Below are 17,009 nucleotides of genomic sequence, written 5' to 3'. Positions count from 1 at the left end.
CAGTAGTCTCTTGAGAGCATTTTTTGACTCAAAATAATTTGAAAGGAAGATGACAACATTCACTATAATAGCAAACTTTTTAGGTTATTTTCAGAGCAATATTTGAACTATAGCTTTTTTTCGCCAAACCTAGATAAGATCTTTTTCGCTGCTTCGTTTTAATTAAGCATCGCGCAGAAAAAAAAATAACTGGGCAGATTGCCAAGTGAACAGACAAGTTACCCATTCTTTTAATTGATGCAGTAAAAAATCCCCGGTGGAGTTTTCTCTCGGACTCCATGGATGTTCTATTTTTATGTCCTGGTCCTCCGAATTGTTGTTCTCGAATCCTGGTAAAAACTTGACGTCCCGCGAATGCGGTGAAATTCGTGGCATAATTTCGAAGTCCAGCGGATTGCTCTGAACTGATGGCGTAATTTCGAATGCTTGCGGATTGCTCGGAATGCTTGGCATAACTTCGATGTCTTGATGGTTGTTGGAATTTTTTGGCAAAATTTTTCTTGGATTTTGGTTGCGCTGTTTTTGATGTTTTAGAAGACCGCTACTGATTTTCTGATACTCTGGTGCAATAAAATCTCCCAGCTCCGAATATGATTTTATTTGTTCATCGTATAGAGTTCTGAGTTTTTTCGTTGGGTATTTTTTAACTTTTACCAGCATTTCTTGTCGGAACCTTTCGTGGTCGTTGTAAATGTAGTCTGGCTTATGAATGTGTGGCCCTGGACTTCGGATGATATAAGATGATTGTAAGTCTATCATTAATCGAGTGTAGCAACTGGAAACAACGCAACGATAATGAATACCACACCTCGTTTTGCGATCTTTTTTATATCTGAAGCCATCTTCTGTAATGAGATTTTGGCCGCCGCGAGTTTTTGAGGGAACTATTTTAAAACTCATCGTCGGGATCTGTTGGTAAAAGTATAATAAAAATTTGCTGTATGAAAATGTGCTGCTGGTATATGCGTCTTAGATGTTATAATGGCTGTTTTAGAAAAAGCAACACAACATCTAATTTTCACTTTCACCCACGCGTCTAAGCTCACAGTGTGTATTTGCGTCCAATTTCCTTAGTCACTACTCGCTGGCAAAGAATTGTACACATTGACTATGAAAAGGCAAGCGCGCTTTTGCAGTTATTGGGACGCTTTTTATCGTCACTGAATACACATAATACGGCAATTATATCAGTAGAGGCGCTTGTAAAAAGCGCGGCGTATCACCCCTCCGAGGTCTTTATCAACCGATAAGTGAAGGTCTATTACTCCAAATGTTTTATTTATTTTGGTGATGAATATTCTTGCTTGCAAAAATTTTTTGGCTTAGTCGGAAAACATTTTTTTTTCGGCCATCTGAGTTTTCGGCGTGATGACAGGCTGCGATATCCAGTACAAATTCCAAGTGCGATATAATTCGCGTCTAGTAGTGAAATAGCGGTACAGTTAAAATATCTATTATATTTCGGTGTGTAAAAATAAGTTCTGCTACAGGGAAAAGAATTTTAAAAGAACGTTTAAAATCATCGAAAGAAAAAACAATTGCTCAAAATTCACAATTGTCACTAAGAAAGGATGACCTAAATACACGTGATAGATCCCTTTGGTCATTAAAAAGCCCACAACGCCACGCACGCAATGGTCTCTGCATCTTTAAAATATTCAGATTTTCAATATTTTAAAACAAGGATTTAAATTAAAAATTGTGTTTGGATTCTGTTCCACAATTTTTTAAAGCTTTTTATTGTGGTACCTTTCCCACAAAAACCAGTATTTGAAATCGTAGTTATCACATGTTTGATCTAAGTAACTTTCCTTGTATAAGATTCCTTGTAAAGAATAACCACCCCTATAAATCAACGGTTGAATATATGCGGATTTCGTGCCTAGTAACAAATTTCCCCCTTTTGCATCCGCATAATGGACTTTTGTTTGAGATCATGTGTAGCTCTCTATCGTTGTCATCATCACAGGTCCACTATCCATTTCCAGACTATTGCGACTAATTTCCAGAATTTTGCTACTAATTTCCAGCCAGGGATCTACTTAACAATTGCCACCCCTATTAATAAAAGCAGTAAATTAGCACTGAGCTTTCTATTGAGAATTAGAATTTTGCTGCATTCTGATTGGTCGAAAATGCGTTAGTTTAATCTACTTAACAATTGCCCCCCTTCTTAAAAGGGGGGGGGGCAGGGCAATTGTTAAGTAGATCCCCAGCCAGACTATCGCGACTAATTTCCAGACAATCGTGATTAATTTCCAGATTTTCGCGTTTTATTTCCAAGTTGAAAACGGGCTGCAAAGTTCCACGGCGTTCTCGCAATGAGACTTACTTTAATTGTAAATGTAGTAAATTTTACAGTGAATGGAATCTACATTGCAAACAATTTTTTATTGTTCCGACTTTCGATACAAAAGTAACGGAATATTTGTGCTCGGGGTGGGTTTTTTTTTCTTCAGACAAATTTCGACTTTTTAACTAGCCATTTTTGACGGAATTTTTTTTTATCATTCAAAAGGTATTGTTGTCTTGATTTTAAATTTGAAAAGATATTTCACCTGTGATCATTTTTCGTAAAGTTATGGGGGTTTAAAGATTGCCATTTTTACCAATTTGGGACAATTAACGCGCGATATATTTCGCGCTATTAACGCGTAAGCGGAGATTTAATCAGTCTTAGAAATCGTTCCAAATTGGTTGAACGAAGCTTATTTGCCATAATTGATTTGTTAATAGGAGCAAAATCTATCATTTTCTATTTAATATGGCGTGTGAAGGGATGTTTTCACAAAAAATTAGTATTGATTTTAAATTATATGATTATATTATTATTAAATTATACAATTATTGAATAAATTTACAAAAAAATCAATTTTATTATTTACATTTAAATTCTTCATGTCATTAGTGCTCCATAGACCTTAAAAGGCAGTCGGAACCTTCAGGGGTTCGCCCTGATACGAGCAGTCTTGTTATTATTATTTCCAACTCATTGCGACTTATTTCCAGAACTTTGCGACTGGCATCCAGACTATCGCGACCGTTATTCTAGATACCAGATAATAACAGATTTTGTCCGTGATCCTGCAGCCCTGTTCAGACTATGATTTTTCGATCACTGAAGAACAATAACCTTCAGCGCAAATTTGAATGACATTTGAAAATCTGGAAAGTTGTCGCGGACCTAGACCCGGGCTCCTCATTGTCGCGCTTGCAGATTGATTGAAAGATACAAAATGTGTATATGTTTGAGCGTTGTATTATCCTTCTAAAGGGGCAGAAGTGTTGTACTAAGTACCCTTTACGTATAGAGGGAGCGGAGGACGGTTATCAAGATCCTAGTATATATCAACACATGAATCTCAGCAGCCTAAGAAGTGAAATAGCAAAACATGCACATACTTCATCTACAGAATCCACTTAGACCAACTTCTTAACTCGGACCAATGAAATTAATTTAAAACCAAATGTTATAGTTGACGGAACTAAACTACCCGCTACTCGCAAAACTCTAGGAGTAACATTTGACAACCAACTGAATTTTAATGTATACTGCACTAAAACAAACTACAAAAAAGCAAAAATGTACTAACAAACTGGCTAGCACTATTTGGGGTTGCTCCAAAGCAACACTCAGTGTCACCTACAAGGCAATTGTAAGGAGTGCCCTGAACTGTGCAGCTCCAATTTGGACCAACACACTCAGTTACACCAACTAGCAACGTTTACAAATAAAACAAAACAACGCTCTAAGAACAACAACCGGATGCTTAAGAATGAGTGACATAAAGCATTTACATGACGAGACTAAAATTCTACCGGTTAAAAAAACAATGAAATGTTTTCTAAACAGTTTCTTCTCGGGTGCTACCAGGAGCACAGAGCTGACCACCACACTATTAACAACAAAGGTTTTAATCGGAACTTCAGACCCACCCTAAATGTAAGTTCAGACCTCACATTGAACAATTGCTTAACGAAAACCGGGAGAACATCTCTAAGCTTGAATACGCTAACGGGATCAAAAACCTTCACACCACAGAAGTACAAAATGTTCCTAAGGAAAAATTCAAGCTACTTGGGAGAATGCCTCTAATTTTATCACTAAATGAAAGTAAATTTGACCGGAAAACTCGACGTACACTGTCAAAATTGCGATCGGGATATTCAACTCACCTCGCCAGCTACCACAACAGGCTGAACATTAAAATACCCGACGGCTGCCGAAGTTTCTACATAGGACCCTACACCACCGACCATCTGTTTAACTGCGGGGTACAAACAACTCTTTTACCATCGAGAGCTTCTGGTAGAATTCCGATGCAGCTACCTAACATCTGCAGCTTATCACATAACCCTACGTAACGGGTTTCCTAGCACATCAAAACCTCTCTCTTGAGAGTGCTATACAGAGGGAAGGTGCCGACACCAGAGCAAAGACGCTATCACTCGAAAAAGTAGTTCCCTTTCTACGCCCGTTTCGCCGCTAGAGACACTGGGGGAACTGCAAAGACAGATTGAACGATACAATCTCAACATGACCAGACAGAAACAAAATTTCCCTAACTCTCTCTATCTCGATCTCTAAAACGAACGATCTCTCTAATTCAATCAGAAGCTCAAAGCAGAGATCGATGTAGCTACAACAAAAACACCTACAGAATCCCTCTTTTCAAATGTACGATAATACATTGCTAAGAATATCCGAGAAGCATCTATTGTACTCAAAGCAACAGAGGCTAATGCTTATTTTTAAAATTAAAATCTTTTTAATCAAATGCAGTTTTCCTTTAAAAAACGGCACAAATATAATAGTCGGGTCCCTAAATTATAGATTGTTCCTTGGACAAGTTTAAAGTGACCGTAAAAGTTTTGGAAACTATAATTTCTTTTGTTTACTAACATTTTTCAACGTTTCACAAATATGACCGGACGCAATTATCATACTTGCTTTTTGTAGAGACTCAGCCATTTTTGTACTATAGCTAGCAAACTTGTCACAGCCATCTTTTCAGTACCTAACGAACGTGGCACATTTCGCCCCAATTTCATTAAGGGACTTAGCACAAGAGATATTAAGGGCAACAAAATGTACCACTAAATTTAAGGAGTGCGAAATGTGTGTAGACCGTGCCGAAAACTTGATGAGGCTAAATATTATGATGAGCAACAAAGAAAAAGACCTGAAGCTGAGTGGAGACTACTGTAACGCTATCTGCAGCTGAAGAATAAAAACAGCCCCCCACCGACTCTTTGGCTCGTCTATGTTTAGTCGACCCCAAATGGTTATGAATGGTAGACAACTTCATGCTAAGAGAGTGTTTGCAGAATCTGCAAAAGAGAACTCCCTCGATGTTGATAAGATCAAAAGGAAACTTGTTCACTCGATCATCAAGCGAAGCTCTTGTCATAGTCATTAAGGAATTGTACAGCGGTTCGAATCCGGATCGGGCTCAATTGTTTCACTGGCTCTGTTGTTTTAACGATCCGGCGCGCTGCTTTTGGATTTAAAAATGATATCAAAATGCGACAAAAGTAATTTTGAAATCAAAGAACTTGAATTAAAATTTTCTGAATGGGGTAGATAAACGCAGTCTTAAGTTAAAACTTTAAATAATGAAGGTAAGTAGAATATCTAATGAAAAAATATATAAGATATAACTAGATGCTTAATAGATGATTTAATGGTAAGGTTTTAAGGCGATGATAAAGTCCCGAATGAAGTTATTTTATTTTGCGATAATGGATCACATATGTCATACGACCGGTTCGATTTTGCTCTCAAATTCAAATTGTATCTAATTCAATGGAACAGCGCAGTGCTATACGTAAATTTTATGCTGCTTTCTATTCAAATTGTGGAGACTACGTTTTATTATGCTAGTAGCATATTATTTGCGCACAGAATGGTTGGTGGGTGCGTGGCTATAATGCTAAATAGCGATTCTGTTTTGAGCTTATTGTTTGTGCCGTTATTCTCTTTGGTTCGTTATGCTGTTTAAAAGCGAATTCCATTGGATCTACCTTCTTTCTATCTCTGACAAAAGTAACTTAGGTGACCTGAAATTGAATTTAAAACCCACTCCTCTGTGAAGGACGAGTAAAAATGCAAAAAAAAATATTTACCATCGCTTTTTGTCCCTACTACCGCAAGAAGGGACGATTTGGATTCAGAAGGTTTATTAAGCAAATGCAGGTGCCACAAAAAACGTCGCTGCGATGAAAAATTCCGAAACCATTCGTGGTGTCTAGAAAATATAAGGGCTCGAAACCCCTTAAGAATTCGACTTTCTGACCACCTAAAAGCCCCTCCACGTTGGTTTTATTTTAGGACATTCATTTTTTGCAGATTTCTAGAGGCACCTTTGGCGCCAACATACACTAATAATTTTGAGGGGGACCGTGCTCCATTAAACGCAATTGTTTTGTTCAAAATCTTCCAAAAAGTGCCTAAAAACGTCTTTTGTTTGCCTATTTTTTCAATTGCCTGTTTTTTTCAAACATCTTTCTGCGACGCAGAAAATTTAGTCAAAATAGGGTCTTGATTGTGTTTTCGGAGAACTCGAAAAATCAATTTGATCAACCTAAAAACAGTCGACAAAATTTTATTGTTTCGGGAATACACCCCCACCACAAAAAATTCCAGATCCACCCTGGCCTTCTTTGTCCTCGCACTTGCCATAAACAGTCAAGAAAACAGTACATGGGAGTTTATACGTTTTTTTTTAATTTTCTTTTGCGAGAAATGGCAGACGGAAAAATCGGTGCTAGTTAATCTGTTCTCTGCCTTATTTATGGCCAGTATTTGTGAGTTATTAAGCGTCCGTGGCTGAGTGGTTAGTGTGTGAACTCATTATCTCTAGGTCGCATATCGAGTCCGAGACGTTGCCTAATTTTTACTAATTGGAGGCTTAGTTATACTTTTTTATTGCTTTTTATAGAGCCTCTTTTTATGTTCTTGCTAGTGTTTACGAAGCGACGCTTCGCCTCTGCGTGAGGTATTTCTTTGCACGTAGATCCTGGACGTTGGGGTTGCAAAAATCGCAAAAAACCAAGTTCGAAAATAACTGTTTACTAATGCATAACGCACCCGAAAGGCCCAGGAAAGCAATATTTAAATTTTTGACTATGAGTTTCAAAATAAATATCTGCAGAAAAATGATAGTTTATTTGGTTGCAAAAATTAGCGTAAACTCAAACGGTCAGACAATAACAATTGTGAACTCTGAAGAAAGTTCAGGCAAGTTTTTTAATCGATCGATTTTGGTCGCAACTGCAGAACAAAGCCAATAGACAGTTGGGAAAGAATCAATGAACGCAAAAAAAAACAGAAACAACACTGACTTGTTTTTTGAAGTTTTCAACTTTCGAATTTTGAAGTAAAAAGTATACAGTCTTAAAGCTTTTTGATTATCGAGAAGAATTTATGATTGAAATTTTTTGCTAAAATTACACTATTTGAGAAAGCTGGATCAATGGATAAAGTTTGTATTCCGCTGAAAACCTGAAAATAAAAATCCACTGCGAAATTAGAAGGCGATAACTTTTTTGTGACCTGAACACTTTTGCTGTTTGATAGTGGAGTTTGCCATCCTTTTACACAGAGGCGAAGCTGTGCTTCACAAACTCTTACGGTAACACGACCAAAAAGCAGCTCTATCAAGTGAAATAAGAAAAAGTAGAATTAAGCCTCAAATTAGCAAAAACTCGGCTACGTGTAGGATCTGAATCTGCGACCTACTGCAATCAAAAGATTTTGAGTCTCACGCACTATCCACTCAGCCACGCTAGCTTAACAACTGACAAACACTAGTCACAAATAAAGCAGCTATATACGCTAATAACTTGCCAATGTGATTCAGCAAAAGTGGCAACAAATACAAATAGACTCAATTTTGCATGTAATAATTTGGAATAAAACAAATTGAAGGTATCCAAACTATCTTCGCATGTAACAAATCACAAAGGATAAAGCCACATTATGTATAAATTATGCATTTCAAAAATATATGCGAGATACATTGAGTTAGAAAATTGAGTTTTCACTATTGTTAAGTTGTTTGAAACAAATCATTTTTTTCGGTTCATTTGATGAATTAAAAATGCATCAACTGTGTTGACTTATTATTCAAATGTCAAAGCACATGCTATGAAAAAGTTGTAAAGGTGTCCCAAAAGTGGCACCAATATTTGCGACTTAGGTTGGAAAAAAGAAGGTTCGAACTATTACACTCGTTTCGCAAGTGTAACAAAGGAAATGAACTGAACTTAAAAAGAAACCAAAAGTCAAACCTTAGAAAATAAAATTTGAGCGTGAACAAAATTTATGACTTTTCCTGAAAAAAAATCACGGCCTATAAAAGAGTCTTCACTAAGTTCTGTGACTCTTAATAAATAAAATTTCTTGCAGTGTCGAGAAACATTGCTCTGGAAAAGTAAAACATAGCCAGCAGACAGTTGGAATAGTCTGTTTGAATTCGAGAAAGCTGAAAAACAAGGAATGTATTTTATAAGTTTTGGCTCTCGAATTTCAAAGGATATTATTCCTAATACACAGTTGTCAATTAACTCAATGAAACCAAAAAAAAATGAACGAATCCTGTTTCAAAAAATGTTTACCTCTTTTTTGATATAACTACCTCAATTTTCGAAAACTGGACATAGATAGTTTTTTTATTTCGTTTAAATCTAAATTAATTTCCTGTTTGTTGGTGAAGAACGAATTTTCCTTCCTTTCAGCAAATGAATTTAAATTGAACTTTAAAATTAAAAAAACGACGTCAAATCAAAATTGAGCTTAACCTATTACGAAACTTTTCCTGAAAAAAAAAAGATTTGAAAACTACACGACCCAGAATTTAAAAATCCCTTTAACCTTGAAACAAAAACGTTCTGTCATGAAACCATAACTGTTGTTTGATTTGTTTTTATCGATTCTTTATTCAAAAAGCAGAAACTTTAAAACGTGTTTTTATCGACAATATTTCTGGAAGAGCTCAAATATGCGATAACTCACTTCAGAATATCTGATTTTTGGATGTGATTAATAATTTTGCGCAATTAAAAAACCAATTCAACTCATTTAATTGTTTAAATAGCAATAAACAACACCTACTTCGTCTGAATACAACTCCTGTTCAACGGAGGGAGTGTATTTCTGTTCCACAGGTTGAGGGTAAAATTTAGCTGAAAAATCCAGAATAGTTCCTCCATTCATAATCGATGAATTGGAATTTTTTGAAGCGTTGTCTTTGTCCAGTTTTGGCTTTTTCGCCAGAATAGTCAGAAGTGGCGCCTCGGATAAATCGTAGAGGGAGTTTCTTTTCACTTCGTTTATGACGTCATTTAAGTTCACGCCTTCATTTAGTTCAAGAAAAATTCAGGCGGACATGCCTAACGCAATAGTTGTTTAAACACTGAATTTTTCGTCTTTTATTTACGAGCAAAAAGAGAAGTTAGGAATGATAGCCAACAGACAGATATGTTGTCTTAAAACACCTAAAAATGCTTCAAATTTTTTATTGGCACTTTTGATAAAGTTAACCCAATTTACGAAAACTATATCAACAGGTAATTATATTCCGATAGCAAATGAAAAAACTATAGCCCGATTTCGAAGCTAAGTCATTCATGTATTTGCGCCATTCGATGTTTTGTTACAGGCGAGCGTAATTTGCCTTCAATTTAGTAAAGGAACTTAAAGTTAACTTAACAAATCAAATTTCAAACATCACATAATCGACCTAATTAAGAGTCTGCTCTTCGTTACTTGAAACTTCAAAGTTGGAATAATGGGAAGTGTACTCCAGGAATTCAAATATGATTGATATTTTTGAAAATTTTCAACGCTCTTTCATTGTCAGGCCGAACTTTTATAAAATTAAAGTAAATGAGCTCATTGTAAGAAACTCATCCAGAGCTCAACTTTTTTATTCGTACTACTAGAGTGAAAGAAAATACCACGAAACGAATGAGTTTTTATTTCTAATTTTGCATCTTTAAACTCAACTATTAAACAAAATCTTTTGTTCCGAACCATTGAAAATAGGAATTTGTCTTTGGGCGTTTTTTTTCCTCGCAAAATCAGGATCTACAAAAAATTTTCAGAGTCAAGAAAGACTAGTACAAAATCTTTGCTTTTTAATTCAAAAAAAATTTTGCTTTTGGAAAAATTCAAAAAAATAATGGGCTAGAAAACGTTTTTTTTTCGAAAAATTGTTGAACTATTTTTCTTTTTTTATGCATTTTTATCAATTATAATGTTTCAAGCGTTCTTATAAGACATATCCCTTAATTAGGACACAGCAACCGGCTACTCTAGTCTCATTGTTTATTTTTTGACATATCAACCCAATTTGGAGAAACAGGTTTGATAGGGTTTTGTTCATTCCACAAATGTTGAAATTAAACCAAGCCAGTTTTTGCCATTTCCACTCAGCCAAATCTGAAAAATGGAAATTATTTTTTTTCCCTGAAAACTCATACTGCCTAAAGAAGTGAAAACTCAACTCGTTTTTTGACATTCATTTAAATTTACCTCTGAAGCTAAAACACAAAAAACGATTTTTTTTGCAGTATCTTCGCCGATTAGCACCGATTTTCACCTACTAGTTTGAGCACCGATTAGAAAATGATTCCACAAACAAAATCTAATCCCAATCCAAATTCTCGAAAAAAATTGCTCCCGTAAATAATCATACTAACAGGGCTCATATCCTGGAAGCAATTTCTGTTGTTGTAATTACTGCAACAGACATAATTTAAGTATGTTTGCATTTTAAATATCCCTCCTGCTCGAACTTAGCTTCTTATGATGGTTGTAGTTTTACCAACTCGATTTATTTAAGTTTCATGTTTTTTTCGTAAATCTGACTAGTTTTTTGATGCTTTCTTTATCCGAATGCCACGTGAAAGTTAATAATTTTTGTGCTGATCGAAAGAAAATCACTGCAAAAAACCTTCTTGCCGGCTGCTAATTTTTTTCTCCAGAAAAAAATAGCATTTTTGTTCCGACTTTCGATCTGAAAGTAACGGAATATTTGTGATCGGGGTGGGTTTTTTTTCTTCAGACAAATTTCGACTTTTTAACTAGCCATTTTTGACGGAATTTTTTTTATCATTCAAAAGGTGTTGTTGTCCTGAGCTCAAATTTGAAAAGATATTTCACCTGTGATCATTTTTCATAAAGTTATGGGGGTTTAAAGATTGCCATTTTGGCCAATTTGGGACAATTAACGCGCGATATATTTCTCGCTATTAACGCGTAAGCCGAGAGTTAATCCGTCTTATAAATCGTTCCAAATTGGTTAAAAGAAGCTTATTTGCCATAATTGATTGGTTACAAGGAGCGAAATCTATCCTTTTGTAATTTAAATGGCGTGGGGGATGATTTTCATGAAATATTTCAAATTTTAGAGAAAAAAATTTCATTTTATTTTTTCATACATTTAATTTTTTAATGTTATTACTGCTCCATAAAACCTTAAAAGGCAGTCGGAACATTCAGGGCTTCGCCCTGGTACGAGCAGTCTTGTTCGATTTAATTTCAATATAAAAACTGCGCATTCACTTCGATTTTCTATCAATGCACTTGCAACATTTAGCTAACATATCCACATGAGCAACATTTCAGTGTGTTAGATATGCCCGCTTGAATTTATACTTAGAGTTTCGGGGTTATTGGTCAATGTCGCGTACTCGGCCATAATTTGAGCATGCAGCTTTCTCTTTGTCCTTTGAATCAAGTTCGAAATCTGAATTCTGCTCAATTTCAAATCTTGGAACTCAATGTTTACATGTCTGTGTATTTCTGTCGAGCCGTATCCATCGAGTAAACATTGTCTCACATTTTCGGCTAATTTCTCGGGAAAATTTTTTGCACCTTCCGGTTCAACTAAGTCGTGACAGTGATTTTCACTCAAGTAAACTGAAATTAGGCCCGGCTCTTTTGGAAATTTGGCATAAATTGCTGCTTTACAATTAAATTTTTGTCGGAACTTACAGCAGTATGTGATTTTTTGGCCATAGGAGAGCTTGTCTGAAAACCTGCGGGCATAATTGTTTTCAGAGACGAAATTGTCCAGCTCTGATTTTGCATGAAAAGATTGTAAAAACGTCCAGTTTCGTAAAGTTGCGGCATAAGATGACGAAAATAACATTTTGAGTGCAAACTTCAAAACAAAAACTCAGACAAATATAAAAATCAGATCCTTTAAGAAATATGCAGCCAGGAGATCGAAAATGATTTAAACGTTTCAGTATTAACAATTAGAACAAATAGATGAACAATTTTGGTCTCTCCCTTTGTTTTTGATCAGGTACAGAGACGCCAAATTATTATCTGTTCGGGTCGGTCGGTCGAACTTCGAACGAATCTCGAAACGAAAACCAATAAACGCTCCTTTCCACTTAAAATGAAAGCACAAAGAAATTACTTTTCAGTCTGCAAGTTATCGACAAAAAGCAATAAAAACGTGGAACTTGTTTTTTCTGCTTTTTCTGGACCAGATCTTGAAAGAATTTTGGAAAATTATGTTCTGTAGTTTCGGATAACAGGCTAGCCTGGCAAATTCGCGGCAGGTTATTTTAGATTTTGGGTTAGTTATCTTTTTGGCTGGAAGGGTATAATAAAACCGGATAAACACAAGAGACTAGAAAGCTAGGAACAAAAAAGACGAGAAAAAAAAGAAAAATTAGAACTACATAACGCGAAGGGTGATTTTGTGGAATGGTTGATTTTACTGCTTGGGAAAATTCAGAGCACTCGATTTTACTACGGCTGAAATAAAATAGAGCTGGGAATTTCGGGGGAATTAAAACCTAGCTGTGAACAAAATCGAATCACCTTCATTGCTTCATTGGCGCTAAAATAGATTTCAAAATGCAATCTCGGTAAAGACGGGTGGGGTGGGTTTTCCTAAACTGTTTTGCAATTTATTCCCCCCCCGCGATTTTCCAATATGTGAATTATTAGCGAAGGAAATACACGCCATAGGAAATAACCCGCCGCTGTCTTACTTATTCTCTCCTTTGCGCAAGAGAGACTTGAGCGAACTAACTCAAAGTCAGCTATAGTTTTCAAAAGACGGGAAAACCTGAAAATCAGGTAATACAAAATGACCATACAAAGCTACATGCACTCTTTTTAATTTGGAAATTTCAGCGATAAATTCTGAAGTTATAAATACAAGCATTTGGCGGTGTCATTAACTCGGGTTTGTTTCGTAGACGGGGGGGGGGGGGGGGGGAGGGGTTTGATGGCAGGTTTATTTTGGGTACAATTCTGCGGTCTTGTTAGTCCTGCGGGGAAATCAATTTCCTGGGCAAGAAAATGCGTTGCAGGTATTTTGAATGAAGAAATTATTTCAAGTAAGAAATTCGCGGTATGAATCGGAACTTCATACCAAGATCAAGAATAATTTCAGTTTCCTTTTAAAAATATACTGCGAGTTTTGGAAGGGCTGAATTAGGGCGAGGAAGTATTGGCGTATGCCGACCGACCCATAATTTTTTTTAAAAACGTGACATTGGCGTCAGTTTATTCTACGATTCGAGTATAGCCAACAGATAATCGGAAAAGAGCTAATGAACGCTGTTTTTTTTAAACTTCAGCTTTCAAATTTCAAAGAAAAATTAATATAGCCTTTAGCTCATTGATTTTCAAGAAAAATTTATGATTAACAGTTTTTGAGAAAACTGAATCAATAGGAAAGTCTTTATACCGCTGGGAAATCTGAAAATCAAAATCCACTTTCGAACCTCTAGAAGTCGATCCTGTTTTTGCTGTTCAATAGTAGAGTTTGCCTTCGTTTTAACGAAAGAAGTGAACCGAACTTGAAAAAAAATTAAAGTCAAATCGCGAATCATCAAATTTGAGCGTGAACAAAATTTAAGATTTTTTTTTTCTGAAAAAGAACACTCACGACTTAAACCAGGGTCTTCACTGCGTTTATTGTTCCGACCATTGGAAAAATGTGAAAGAAATTTGTATTCGGGTGTAATTTTTTTCCACGCAAAATCAGATATCACAAAGAATCATCAGAATGGGCCAATTGAAGCCCTTTCAGCCGTGATTCGAACGACATTAAAAAAATTCAAAAAGTTTATTCAGTCTCGAGAAAAATTGGTTTAAAATTTTTGATTTTTACTTCATTTTTGAGCGAATAAAGCGAGCGAGCAGGCTTACAACAACTTAGTTATCCTTAATTTAAGCCCTGAAAACTTAGTTTTAAGTAACTGAAATTAGTTTTCTGCAAAAAAATGGAAAAAAAAACTTTTTTTGATTTTTTGTTTTCCTCAAAATTTTTTTTTTTTCAAAAATTTTTTTAAGTCTTTTTTCTTCAAAAATTTTTGTCCAATTTGCCTTTACTACTATGACTGTCGAATATGCCTAAATTATAGCTTTACGTCAGATCCTTTTATCGCACCAGGTTGAAAAAACTACAGTAGTTGCAGTTTTTTAAAGACTATAGTCGGAACATTCTGTGCTTCTTGCATTGTAACTAGCTATCCTTGTTGTTTCTTGAAAATAAATGATTCATGAAATATTATTCTGTTTCTTTTTCCAAAATTTTTTTTGACTGTAGCAGTAGTTAATAAAAACAATTTTCTAACCTTTGAGTGATATGAGCGTTTGTTTAACCCTAGGGGACAAAGAAATTATTTTAAAACGATGGGACTACAGTTAACTACTTTGGAAAAGACTTTATTAGATAATTTTGAGAAAATCTGTTTTTCTGCCCATTCATTGATGATAAGTTCTTTGGTTTAGAATGTGTTTATCACAAAGAAAAGCCTCGTAATCGTAATATTGAGGTGATACATCATATATTGATTCATTTAAGTCGCAATATGAGCCCATTGAAAACTACTGTTTGAGTTTTTTTTATAGTTTTGATTGACAATTGAAAGATCTGAGCGGCATAATTATATTATTCTGACAGTAAAAAAAAAACATTTTTCTAACCTAGAAAAATGAGTCAAACATTTTTTTGTCAATCTATTACTATCAGTATCATGGTGAGTTAAATTGACCCCTAACAGGGAGATCGGGGAAAAAAGATATTTTGATATTTTGTGTGGCTAAGTTTTTTGTGAATTTGGTTTGAATATTCGTGTACAGCAACCGGTTAATCTCTGGGTTTAAAAAAATAAAAGCAATTAACTTAGCTCGAAGAGATCAACACAGATACACTAAGCAAAGCTAATGATAACGCAAATTTCAAACTGGTTTGAGCCAGGGACTGATTTAAAAATCTTTCAATTTTTTCATGATCATTGGGTACTTAATACATATTTATTTATAAAGCACATTTTTGGCTGAAACTTATTTCTACTTTTTTATTGCACTTTGTAGAGCTGCATTTTGTCGTTTTCTGGCTAGTGTACTATATATTAAGCCTAAGAAACTAGAAAAAACGAAAGCGCTGCATACAATATGGCAATGCATTAATTTTGAAAATGGCCAACAGACAGTTGGAAAAGTATCAATCAACGCATTGAAACCAACAAAAATGACTGACTTAAATGCTTGAAACAACTCCGTTTTTTTCTGGCAATGAAATTAACTGGAGAAAAAAACTCTTTTGAGTTTGTCTATTTTATTTTGTCTCCAATTTTTTTTTTCATATTCGGGAAAAAACTGGCTGCTTACTGACGCTTTATTTCAAAGAAAATATATTATAACAATTCGCTTCGCTGCTTTCCAAGAGATTTTTAAGTAATACTGAAGGCAAATTTTCCTCAATTAATTAGAAACATTGAAAATTTATAAAAATAGCTTTCAAGATACATCGATAACCAGGACAACAGATTTCTGCTTGATATACAAACAAATCTCCCATCCAACGCTACAAAACTGTGTTAATGAGCAATCAATCTCACACCGTATCCATAAAAAGGTCAATCATGGCGAGCGCATAACCAAGTGGAAGGCCAGCAAAAAGACAACTTCCTTTCATACTCGTCAGCTAGCAGACTAACTTGACAATACTGAACTCTGTGAGTTGGCTGTTTTAGCAAATCGCAGTTGTAGAAGTATCTATTGACACGATGAAACCAAAAAAAATCTTCAATTTTTCGCGAATTTTTTTAACTTGAGGTTCTAAAAAAAACAAAGCCAATAGGCAGATAATAAAGTGTCAATGGACACAACGCTCAAGAAAACAGAAAAATTGAGTCCTTTTTTCGACAAAAAATGTCATTTTGAGTTTCAAAGCACAAAAAAAATTACTTTCGACAGTAAAGGTCTTCGGATATCTAAAATTTTTTCTGATTGCATTTCAAGCCGAATTCAGATGACTGGATTAAAAAATAATTTTTCTGTTACGCTGAAAAATCTGCAAATCAAAATCCTGAAAACCTTATTTTTAAAATTTTGCTGGTTTCAACTAAAAATGACCACCCGAATGAACTGTGCTGGCCATCCTATATTTATCTAAAGCTTTTCACATGGTCTGTCATCGTACATTACTGGATATTATTCAAGGTACCAGTGACAGAAACTCTATTTAAACATTTTACAAACTATCTGAGTGTTCATCGAGCAAAAACGCAATTTATAAGCGCATTGTCTTTATCCAAAATTGTACGTTGAGGCTTCTTCGCTAAAAATTCTGTCTTCTCGTCTGTCCTTTTTAAGTTTTAAGTGCACGATGCACACAACTCTCTTCCTGAAGTCAAACTTCAGTTTTTTTGCCAATAAATTCCATCCTTTCGTCCAAAGTTGCACCTTTGTACATGTCTTTTTTAAAAGTACTTCTTTAAGCATTTACACTTCTTTTTTACAAGAAGATAGCTCTAGTTTTCTTCTTTTAAATATTCTGTAAGTCTCTTCACGTCGCATAACAAGGAATTTAAGTCTAACCATGTCTAAGTTAAGTCTAACACTACTATTGGTCAAAAACTATCCAAACAATTCAGTCTTTTTGATCCAATCCTTTTTTTCTAAGCACTGCAAGCGCACAGCAAGTAAAGCCATGCGCAGAATATCGGCGCTGGCAGATTTTAGC

The 17,009-nt window shown here is 35.2% G+C and overlaps 1 protein-coding gene across 3 annotated transcripts in view; it reads right to left on the bottom strand.

Moving 5' to 3' along the window:
* The window catches only part of LOC134853992 (uncharacterized), a 44,231-nt gene that overhangs the window by 4,284 nt on the left and 22,938 nt on the right, over positions 1-17,009 (bottom strand). The window lies entirely within an intron of this gene.

This window comes from Symsagittifera roscoffensis, chromosome 9 (genome assembly GCF_963678635.1).
Source record: "Symsagittifera roscoffensis chromosome 9, txSymRosc1.1, whole genome shotgun sequence".
NCBI lineage: Eukaryota > Metazoa > Xenacoelomorpha > Acoela > Convolutidae > Symsagittifera > Symsagittifera roscoffensis.
The sequence above is the reverse complement of the archived record's forward strand: the minus strand, read 5'-3'. Positions and strand labels throughout refer to the sequence as shown.